This window comes from Gobio gobio, assembly GCF_949357685.1.
Source record: "Gobio gobio genome assembly, chromosome: 12".
NCBI lineage: Eukaryota > Metazoa > Chordata > Actinopteri > Cypriniformes > Gobionidae > Gobio > Gobio gobio.
This window is the reverse complement of record NC_137105.1, coordinates 3437516-3449926: the sequence shown is the minus strand read 5'-3', so window position 1 is coordinate 3449926 and position 12411 is coordinate 3437516.

The window sequence follows — 12411 nt, the reverse complement described above, 5'->3', positions numbered from 1 at the left end:
CAAAGCAGTTTCCCAGTGTGTTGACCGATTTCAAAACACTACATCATGAAGCTTCGAAGCATTATGAATCAGTGAGTCAATTTAGCGATTTGGATCGCCAAAGTCACACATTTCAGCGGTTCGACACGCGATCTGAATCATGAATCGACTCACTGACTCATAACGCTTCGAAGCTTCATGATGCCGTGTTTTGAAATCGTCATCACTATATAAGTCGTTATTTAGGTTTTAGCACAAAAACTATTCTCGCCGCTTCATAAAGTTATTGTAGAGCCACTGTAGTGAGACGGACTTTGTAACAACGTCTTTAGTGTCTTTTAAGGGTCTTGAGAGTGTAATGTGCATTGAGCCAATGGAAGCCTTTCAGAGCATCAGATTTACACTAAAATATCTTCATTTGTGTCTGAAGATGAACGGAGGTCTGACGGGAGTCCAACGACATGAGGGTCAGTCATTAATGACAGAATTTACATTTTTGGGTGAACTAACCCTTTAAGAGATTGCACTTTGTGCATTGGAAGCACTCAAATGTCTGTTTTGTAAAGCTACTAGTGTTAGACCGATATATCGGGTCGATATTTGCTATTTTTACGTGTATCGGCATCGGCCGATATAAGGCTGCTGCGTTCACCGATATTTTTCCCCTGCATTATTTCCAGACAGGCGTCCACAGGGCAGCTCTCACCGTCTTCAAACTCTCTCGCTCTCCCTCGCGCATATTAATCAAAATCAATTGAGAATTGACACGATGGTAAAAGGTAGAAAGACTGAAGTTTCACGGTGAGCATTGGGAGATTTTCTCCTGAATTACCGCTGGTGTTGCTCTACAAGAGATTAAGTGAAGTGCACCTACACTCTAAAAATGCTGGGTTAAAAATAACCCAAGTTGGGTTGAAAATGGACTAACCCATCAATTGGGTTGTTTTAAGCAAACATTTAACCCAACCGCTGGGTCAAAACAACCCAATTACTGGGTTAGTCCATATTCAACCCAACTTGGGTTATTTTTAACCCAGCATTTTTTAGAGTGTAACCATTAAATGACTAGGTTGTAAATAGTTTTAGAATGAAGTATAGTACAGTCAGTGTGCACTTTATTATTCTGCTTGCTTGTTGATACTGTGTGCAATAGTGTCATTATTTTATTTATGCTTAAATATTTATTTTCAGAATTTATTTTCACCACTGAACTTTTTTTTTTCTTGTTCTACCTCACCTGTTTTTTACTATTTGTTAAATATTGTTTATTTTAGTTCAATAAATGTTCCTTTTTTAAATTGTAAATTGTAAATTGTTATCATGATCATTGTGTCATTTTTATGTTGTAAATTGAGGGAGCAAAAGCAGTATCGGCTCCAAATATCGGCTTAAGAAAATCGGCAGCCCGTATCGCTCATCGGCTAAGGCTGATGAAAAAAAATTCGGTATCGGCATCGGCACTAAAAAATCCATATCGGTCGATCCCTAATAGCTACCTCTGTAAAACAGGAAGTTATTTATTGATTTTTTTCTGAAAATGTAGCATATTCCTTTTGTAAAGCTACAGAACTTGACTCAATTTTTGTGACTCAATTTTACTCAATGTTTTGTAAATTTGAGCCATGTGTTTATTAAGGTCTTCAATAAAACAAGATGAGAACTTAAATATTCCCAGCACTTTCTGTGCTGTAGTGCTTTTTTTCTCTTTTTCATCAAACAGCAGTTTTTGCAAGTTCCCGCAATTTTAATCGCATAAAATTGCATAAATAGTTTTTTTAAGAAAACGTGCCGCATAATAAAGGATTTTTTAAGGACTGACTACTATGTACTAACATTTTAATTAATAATTTGATACAATGCACTTATTGTGTACATACATGTTTTTACTTTGTACTTACATTTTTTTAAATACCTGCATGTAATTACGTCTGTGATTAATTTCTGTAGTTACATTTGTAATTAAACTAAACCCTACCCGTATCCCACCTCAATATCAGCAAAGGTGTTTTGCAAAACAATTTGAACACAGTAAGTACATTGTTCTTATTTTTTGATGTAAGCACATTACTTAAGGCCACCTAATACGTTCTGCTCGTGTTTCATAAATGAGAACCAACGTTTACACGAACACAGTTGGTTATGTCTAAAGTGAAAGTAAACATGTTACGGCTTGTCCTTAAAGGGATAGTTCCTAGTCCTTAAAGGGATAGCGATAGTTCGCTCTAATGTTGCTCCAAACCTGTATTCATTTCTTTCTTGTGCCGAACACAAAAGAAAATATTTTGAAGAATGTGTGAAGAATGTCCATTGACTTCCATGTGGGAAAAAATATACAATGGACGTCACTGGGACCAGAAACGGTTTGGTTAGCCATTCTTCAAAATAACTTTTATTTTCAACAGAAGAAAGAAACTCATTCAGGTTTAAAACAACTGGAGAGAGTGATGACAGAAAGATTATTATTAAAGCTGCACTATCTAACATTTTTGCAGTAAAATATCCATACACCACTAGGCCAGTGTTATATATTTTGATCAGTTGAGTGCTTACAATATCCCGAATGTTTCCAACTATTTGTAAATCGTGAGATATTGCTTTTTTTAACCGAGATATTATTAACAGTTCTCAGAATTAAAGAAAGAGCCCTTTGTCAGAGCCCTTGTTTTTCTTAATCTCGACATTAATTTTCATTTTTACTCCAGACATATAGCTATATCGGTTCAAAATATCGTTCTGCTTGATCTGTAATAATTGCCCTGAAAGACACATCTCGGTCGACCGCTATTTTGCTGGTTTTTCTTGAGTAGTTGAGCTTCAAAAATGACAAAAGCATCATAAAAGTAGTTCTTGAATGACAGAGTTTTCCTTTTGGTGTGAACTAACCTTTTAACCCTTAACTAACCGTTCTCGGTGTGACTCTAAATCACGGTCAGATCAGGAAAACCGCCCGTAATGCTAAACTATGCAAACACCTGCCAGACTTCAAGTTCACATTGATGCATTCACTATTAAATGCTGGAAACCAATGATTGATCATAGTATTTCCCATATTAACAGGCAAAATTACGATTTGTCCCATATTTTACATAGTTCAATAAACACATAAGGATGTTGCAGTGTGGAGACTACTAATATCAAATATAAAGAAATCAATTTCTCAATAATTAGTAGAGAAGCTCATTTGCGTGTGATTGCGTTTTAGCGGCTTTGTTGCCATAGCGACGGAGTCTCAAGAATGTAAACTTGAGCGTTTTTTTAAAACATGTCGAGCTTGCGTCCACCGTTTGAACGCAAGAGGATTTCCAAATATAGGGCTGAATAGAAAAGAAGGTATCAATGGGTCTGTCCAGTAACTCATGAGGAACCTCAGGCGAACTGCACACTTTACAGAGAAGCATTTCAGTGTCTCAGACTGTCTGACTTAAAGCAGCGGTGACAGACCGATTGTTTTTTTAATGGATAATATATCAAAATAATATTCATAGATGATCAGAGCTTGGCAGACAGTATTTGTATATGAACATTTTTATAAAACTGGTCTCGTTAGATTCGGTACGTCATGCCGAGTCGACTGATATCCAATTTTACCATATCGGCCATTTTGGCTGTCGGACATTTTGAATTATGCGCTAATATGCTGTATTTTATGAACATATGAACGGATTGTTACGAAACTCGGTATGGGTCATCAGCATGATGCCCTGAAGGAGCCTGAGAAGTTTAGAAACAGCGCCACCTAGAGGAGGATTTTTTTCAAACGCTTATAACTTTGGGTGTGATTGACTTATTTTCATGGGAGTAACTTTTATTGCCGAGTCCAACGATACCAGACTTGTCAGGTTTCGGCGTATGGTTTGTGCAGCGTTGTAATTTAGCGCTTAAAAAACATTAGCTGATATCTTCAAAACTGCTAGTCCGATCGAGACGAAACCAGCGTCAGAAGTTCGGAAACATAGGTCGATAACCAAATGCTATTACCCAAATGTCAAAATATTGATAGTAAGGGGGAGTAAAATCCAATCAAAGTCAGGTGTCAGTCATTTTTTTACAGGTTTTTTCATATAAATGTCTATAACTCCAAAATGAAAGGAGATATTTTCACAAAAATTGACACACACATGTATGGGCTCACTCCGAGGACATATACAATTGTTTTGGGATTGTGCCTCTTGGTGGCGCTATAATAGAACAAAACATGAAATTCCCATAGACTACAATGCATTTTTCAGCCTTTTTGCCTAAAATCATCTTAAAATGTGTTTAATTGCTCATTGTTGCAGTTGATCTGACACTGCCAGCTATTTTGGCATGTCTCGTCTTCTTATTTGCGCTTGGCCCCGATAATGGCTGCTTGCAGCTATTTATTGTTATTTTTAATTATCAAGGCTAGGCTATATACATAATAAATAATCCTGTCAATTTAAAACAAAAATATTTAGATAAAAATGAGACAAATAATTACATAATAATATAGTTATAATTTAAGTAAAATAACAAAAAAAATTAACATTTTTGAATTTCTGAAAATTCTGTCATTATTTACTCAAGTTGTTCCAAACCTGCTTAAATTCCTTTGTTATGTTGAACTCCTAGGAAGATACATTCCTACTATGGAAGTCAATGGTGCCTGGTTACACACTTTCTTCAAAATCTCTTCTTTTGTGTTCAGCAGAACAAAGAAACTCATACAGGTTTGGAACAACATGAGGGCGAGTAAATGATGACAGAATTTTTCCATTTTTGGGTGAACTATCCCTTTAAAGTGCACCAAATAGGCTACTAAAGAGTTCTTTAGAAATAAATAAAGTAATCAAATGTAAAATAATATAAAATGCGTTCTGTTGCAAGTTCACATACTTGATCTCATGTTTTCTTATGGTTTATTGCTGAGCTGTCAGGTTGTCATTGTTGAAATAATCAGTTCATGACATTCTTTATTTGTTTCCTTGAAGCTATTTTGGACCCACTTTATATTAGGTGGTCTTTACTACTATGTACTAATATTTAATTAATAATTTGATACAATGCACTTATTGTGTATATACAAGTTTTTACAATGTACTTAAATAGTAAAAATTACCTGCATGTAATTACATCTGTAATTAATTTCATACACTGTTGACACTTCTCTTACACCTAACCCTACCCTTAAATAACATCCTTGGTATTTTTTGAAGTAGTTTGGAGTACTATGTAAATGCAATGGCATATATATGGTATTCATTTAGTACCATTTAAGTAATTACTGTGATATTTGGTCATGTGTCTATATTTTGATCTATATATTGATATTGACTATTTTTGGACACTATTATGATAAAAGCATGTGTTTTTGGAAATGCACCATGATATATTGGGATTATTGGAAGTATTGTGAAGTAAATACTTTAAATAACCTGGTATATGCAATGCACCACAGTATTTATTGAAGTAGTTTGGAGTAATATGTAAATAGAACAGCATGTGTGCAGTTTCTGGTAAGGGTGATACTGTGTTTTTTTGCACATGTTCCCAGTAAAAATGTAATTTTCTGAAGTGCTTTGGCGTAAATAGTCTAAAAACATGTTTATCTATATAACTTACCCTAATATAAAGTGGGGCCGCTATCTGAGTGTCGTAAATGGGTGTCCCTTATTTTCCCACAGAAGACAAAATGTAACCCTTAATTTTTACAAAGACAGATTTTTAGCTCTCTTTGTATGTTTATGTTTAGTTTTCTACATTTGTGCTCTACACGTGTTTCATTCTTTGCATGTTCTTCTGTTTTTACTGGTCTGTCAATCCGGGTTCATTCTCTAATGATCTGTACACTGTATATTTTAATAATACACTCAATAGTCCAATGATGTTTAATATGCATTTCTATATGCTGAATATTTCAAGGGTTCCCAAATCGTGAATACATACGGGAATACATAGAAAATGTGGCGTTTTCATTTTATTCTTAGCGTTATGTTCCAAGATGATTTTTATGTCTTTAAGAGGAGTGAGACTTACAAAACAAAAGAAGAAGCTCTACACTTTATAAAACCTTGAAGGGTTGGTGTGATTTTCTTTAGTGCAGCAGAATATGGAGACGGAGAGATACTGTATATTTGACGTGTCTTCTTTATTTATAGATGTCTACACATGAGCATGATCTGCTGGTACAACCTCTGAAACTCTGACTCTGAGAGGTAAGGCCACTTGTTGTGCAAGCACGCCCACTAATGGTCACACTCCAGAAATAACATTATCCAGCTCAGGCTGAAGTCTGACACGGTAACCTCTGGTGTAATTCCACTTGTCTTCTGTTCTGTACAAAACTGTCATTTCTAGGTAACATGTGATGGCAACACATCAACATCTTGCAAGGAAGTGTCCAGCAACACAGGAGGTACCATGCACTATGTGGCCATGGGTGATTGTATAAGACAGAGGCTCAGTATTTCCTGTTCCTGGAATCCTGATAGGACCTTGTAAACACATGATCACCTCACTCAAATGCCTCTCTTTAGCATGCTGTACCATCTCTGCTTCACTTGCTTGTCCTGCACTTGACCTTTCACGGCAAATGAGAGCTTGGACCCTGTTTACACCTGGTATTAAGATATAAATATGGATATTTTTCTTACTAAAAACACATGGCTTCACTTCAGAAGACCCCCTGGATTCGTATGGATTACTATTTTGATGGAGGGATGCACTTTTTTGGGCTTCAAAACTTCTCTATTCACTCCCATTATAAAGCTTGGAAGAGCCAGGATAGTTTTTATGGAGTGTTTATTTACACAAAGTGCAATTAGGCCGCCTTGTTGGCAAATGCTATTTGCATTAACTCCGCCCACTGACGTCTGGTTTGAAACCAACACAGATGTGACTTAAACTACAATTTATCAACTGACCACTAGAGACAGGCTCCAAAAGGGAGTCAAATCTGTATCTCCTCAATGTTATAATGTCTAATTTTACAGCAGAAAAAAATATGTTTATGCTTTTGTGATATATTGAATAAGATCCCAGAATTAGTATAAAATTGTTTAATGCTATTTTTCTAATACTGTAAAACAGTATTTAATTCATTATTTGTGTTCATTAGAAGAATAGTATGTTTTGTGCATTTAGTGAATTAATTATTGTCATTTGGCATACCTGCGTCATGACGTCATCTCACGCTAGTCTGGTGCGCGCCTCGTCATCAAGCCATCATATCAACATTCCTCTCTTCATTTTCTTCCTTATTTTCAGGTAACGGAAAAGTATAATGCACAAAACACACTTTTGGTTTAAGTATAAACACTGTTTAATATAATATGAATGAGTTGTATGTGTTTAAAGCTGTTATTTTATCCAGCATGCCCTATGAAGGATGGGTAGAGATCACGTTCAATTTGGCTCCTCCCTCCGTCAAACAAAATGAAAGAATTTGTCATTTGTCAATTGTCCACGCCAATCATTGGTTACAACATGACTGAACAGGTAATGAAACAAAGTGAAGTGTGTGGTGTGTGCAAGGGACTGTTAAATGTGCCTTTCCGAGTTTGAGGAGAAGTAAAGTCCTAACATTCATTAACCTTGTGACAGCTGAAAGGTCAAGTGAGTATTTATTTAAGACAACAAAAGACCATGTGACTTGTTGGAGAATTGAGAAAGACCTTAGACTTGTTGAGTTACTACCGTCCTTACATTAAAGATTTATTGAGGATTGCTTGCCCCCGTAATGGCCTGCTGAAAAGTGACAATAACAAGATACAAACAAAAGGTAAAGGGAAAAGCGGGACTTACCGCAAGAGTCATGGGGTTCCATCAGGTCAGTTGATTGAGAGGACAGAGCGACTTCAGGAAACACTCGAAAAACTGATAGATTGTCTAATCAAGCCACCTGTTCTGGGGTTCCCAGACTTCACTAAGCCCTTTGTACTGCACACGGACGCATCGAACCTGGGACTGGGAGCTGTCCTGCATCAACACCAAGATGGAAAATTGAGAGTGATTGCTTATGGATCAAGGACATTGACAACAGCAGTAGAGAATTACCATTTGCACAGTGGCAGATTGGATTTTCTGGCTCTCAAATGGGCTGTCACAGAGAAGTTCAGGGATTATCTTTACTATGCGCCAACATTTACAGTGTACAATAATCCCCTTACCTACATTTTGACTTCCGCCAAGTTGAATGCAACAGGATGCCGATGGGCTGCGGAGCTTGCTGATTTCCACTTCACTATTCGGCATTGACCAGGAAAGGAAAGCATCGACGCTGATTATCCAGGCTGACAACAGCTGTAGAATGCCAGAGTTCACCAACATGTGACCAATACAGCATCAGCAGAACCCCTGTCAAAAGAAGAGATCCGAAGAGCTCAGAGTGAAGACCAAGACATAGAGTTGGTGATTCCTCACTTACAGTCAGGAGTAAAGCCTTCTTCTCAGCAGTGGAGGTCTGCGGGTTCAGCAGCTAAAGGTTGGATGAGAGGATGGGATAATTTGATGCTGGATGAGGATGGTATTCTGCAAAGAAAATCAGCACCGAGAACTAAGCTTGTATTGCCGGCAGAATTCAGAAAAATTGCACTTGAAGAATTGCATGACAAAATGGGACATCAAGGTGTCGATCGGATGACTTTGATTTGAGACCGCTTCTTTTGGCCCTGCATGCAGAGAGACATTGACCATTATGTGTTGAGGACCTGCTCCTGTATTAAGCAAAAGAAACCGTGCCAAGAAACAAGAGCACCTCTTAAGCCAATCACAACGACTTGCCCATTCAAACTTGTCTCAGTGGACTTCCTTCACTTGGAAAAATGCAGAGGAGGATATGAATATATCCTTGTCATAGTCGATCATTTCACAAGATTCACACAGGCATATGCGACAACGTCAAAATCGGGCAAGACTGTGGCAGACAAAATCTTTAGCGACTTTGCTCTCAAGTTTGGATTCCCTTTGAGAATACACCATGATCAGGGAGGAGAGTTCAAAAATCAGCTGTTTTGGCAACTGCAAAAGTACAGTGGGATTACTGGATCGAGAACTACTCCCTACCACCCCCAAGGAACTGGGCAAGTTGAGAGATTTAATCGGACATTGTTGCAAATGTTGAAAACTCTCACTGAAAAACAGAAATCAAATTGGATTTCACAAAGTGAAGTGACTGGTTTCTCCCCGTTTCACCTCTCGTTTGGTTGTTTCCCGAGACTTCTCATTGATGTGCTCTTTGGGCTTGACACAGGCAGCTTGTCTAAGAACAAAAACGAGTACCTGGAGATGTGGAAATTAGGGATGCAAGAAGCACAAGAGATCGCTAGAGAACATGTTAAAAAGGCATGTGAGCATAATAAGAGAATTTATGATCAAAAAGTGAGATACACTGACCTTAACTCAGGAAGTCCTTGTAAGAAATTTGACCCGAGGGGAGGACCGGGTAAACTTCAGGACTATTGGGAAGAACAAGTTCATGTTGTTGTATGCCGAGTTGCAGAGGATGTGTCGATTTATGAGATAAACCTGAACGAGGAAAAGGGAGGTCACGAGTATTAGATAGAAACCTTCTGATGCCATGCGATTACTTCCCTCTAAAAGTCAATCCAATGCCGAGATCCAAATCAAAGTGGAGACAGCCACAGGAGAACTCCAGTGTACCTGTAAACAGAATGGAAGAAAGTGAATTGGAAAGTGAAAGTGACTGAGTATTATGTACCAGTTGAGAAAACAGTCAAGTAATCAAGAGGAAGCACTAATACGACCTCCTTCCCCTGTGTTACCTGTTTCTCAGGATTCATCAGAGGCAGAATAAGATGTTCCAACACCTACTCATGTACCTGTGAAAGAAAACAAACCTGAACTGCTTGGAAGTCGAATAGAAAATGAGCCAGCAAGTGCATGTGAGAACTTACCTGCGAAAGAACCAGAGGAAACTGAGTCAAGTGACGGACATGTTGAGGTAATAAGAGAATACCTGTACTCAATGAGGCAACGACGACCACCAAAGAAGTTCACATATGATAGTTTAGGGACTCCTACCTGTTACAAAGTGCAAGTAACTGGTCCTGGGTTTGATCCACACTTTCCTAACATGTGGACACCTACATTTACGCCTTGGGTGCCAACGGCGTTTCCTGACCCGGGAATCTTTTTTTTTTTTTTTTTTTTTTTTAAACAAAAGAAATTCAAGATATATTAACCTTCAGTGTTCTTTTTTGCGAACATACTTTGCAGATATTCTTTACAACTTAGAAGTACTTACTCTGCTCAGTTATACAGTACAATAAATACAAATAAGCACAAGTCAACCTGCCATACCAAACAAGACCACAGGGAGATGCCAAAGGAACGCATATAACCACTATGCGGATCCATTCATAACTTATAAACCCACTAAAATACAAATGAAAAATAAAATAATTATGAGCCATCTGAAGAGTTGATGTCATCAGTGAACAGTTCCTCTGTCAGAACAAGCAATCGCATCTGGAGCTGATGCCGTGTGTATAAACATTTCATCAATTCAACACTTCTCTAAAACACGCTTCTTCTGCGAGCATCCATTATAAAACACTCAAGGGTGAATTCAGGTTGATTGGGACACTTTTTCCAATTCATCTCAATGGCAAAACGTGTCCCAATCTCCCTGAATTCATCCTACGTGAATATATTTAACTGCGTTCATTCAGAAATACGATGTTATAGCGATCAGTGAGCCGAGAGCGCACATACATGGTTTGTTTGGGCATCAATAATAACGTACTCGTGCGTGCCTAATGTATGACTCCTGCATGCCACTGTAATCGCCTTTACCTTCATTACAGCCGTCATCCATCAAAACCGTTTAGCGACACTGGTTTGCTTTATCCATCTGAAATGTGGATATTTTGCATATCCTGTGTTCATGAAGCGTTTGGGTGTTTTGAGCCGCCGTTCAGTCTGTATTTCACACAGAGTGATTCGAAACGCTCCGAATCCAAAACAATCACAGAATAGACCTACATACGAGAGAGGTGGTTCTTTGTTGTAATTCATATTTTTAATTTATATTGTATTATTAATAATAAAATGAATGAATTAATTATTTACTATATTCAAATTAATTTTAAGTTATCTCGCGGCCCACCCGGAGGATTACTGCGGCCCACAGGTTTGGAACCACTGATATAGAGCATTGTGTGTTTTGCGTAAAAAGATGAAGAAGGTTTACATGCATTAAAAACAAACATTTCTCATTGTGTTTTAATGTCGGTTTAAAGTTATGCAGGCTATCAGCTGAGAAAGCAATAGGGAATGACAAAATAGCCACAAATTAAACTTTATTATGTCACCACAGATACAATTATGCAAGTTATCAAACAAAACTATTGTAAAAGACCAAAGGAAAAGTAACATCAAAACAAACAAACTCAATAGCTGTTGGCTCCTTTACTAACGATAACAAATCAGTGGCTGTAATTATTAAATTATATCACGACACAATCTACAAACTATTGAGCATACATAAACAGCAAGCTTAACGACATTCAATGCTGAAACTCAATTGTGTAGCCGAAAACATTTCTGTGATCTGAGCAGCGTGCACTAATATTGTCAGTGGCCCTTTAAAGATTACATTTATCAAATAACAGGAAATTACACAAGAGCTGGTATCAGCGGTGAATGTAATGTGCCATTGAGAAAAAGTACCTGTGGAACAGACTCCCACTGAAGTGCCTTGAATTGCGCAGCATTATTCAATGTGTTGATGTAATTTACACTGAAACAGGAAGACAGGGCGGGGCATATCGAACAGCTCCTCCCCTTTTTTTTAAATAGCCGCAGTTTCCTCCTAATCTCTTAGTTTCTCCTTCATATCGCTATAAAATACAGCATTATGTGCTGAATTCAAACGGGTCCAATACATTTTCTGGTCTGCGCCGACTCGATCACATGATCCCAGACTTGAAACCAGACTTCATTCACCCCAGTGGAAAGCAAATTTACATTGTACCATATCCCCTATATAGTGCACTGTCTGATAGTTCCCTATCCCCTATATAGTGCACTGTCTGATAGTTCCCTATCCCCTATATAGTGCACTGTCTGATAGTTCCCTATCCCCTATATAGTGCACTGTCTGATCGTTCCCTATCCCCTATATAGTGCACTGTCTGATCGTTCCATATTCCCTATAAAGTGCACTGACTGATCGTTCCCCATCCCCTATATAGTGCACTGTCTGATCGTTCCATATTCCCTATAAAGTGCACTGACTGATCGTTCCCCATCCCCTATATTTTGCACTGTCTGATCGTTCTCTATCCCCTATATAGTGCACTGTCTGATCGTTCTCTATCCCCTATATAGTGCACTGTCTGATCGTTCTCTATCCCCTATATAGTGCACTGTCTGATCGTTCTCTATCCCCTATATAGTGCACTGTCTGATAGTTCCCTATCCCCTATATAGTGCACTGTCTGATAGTTC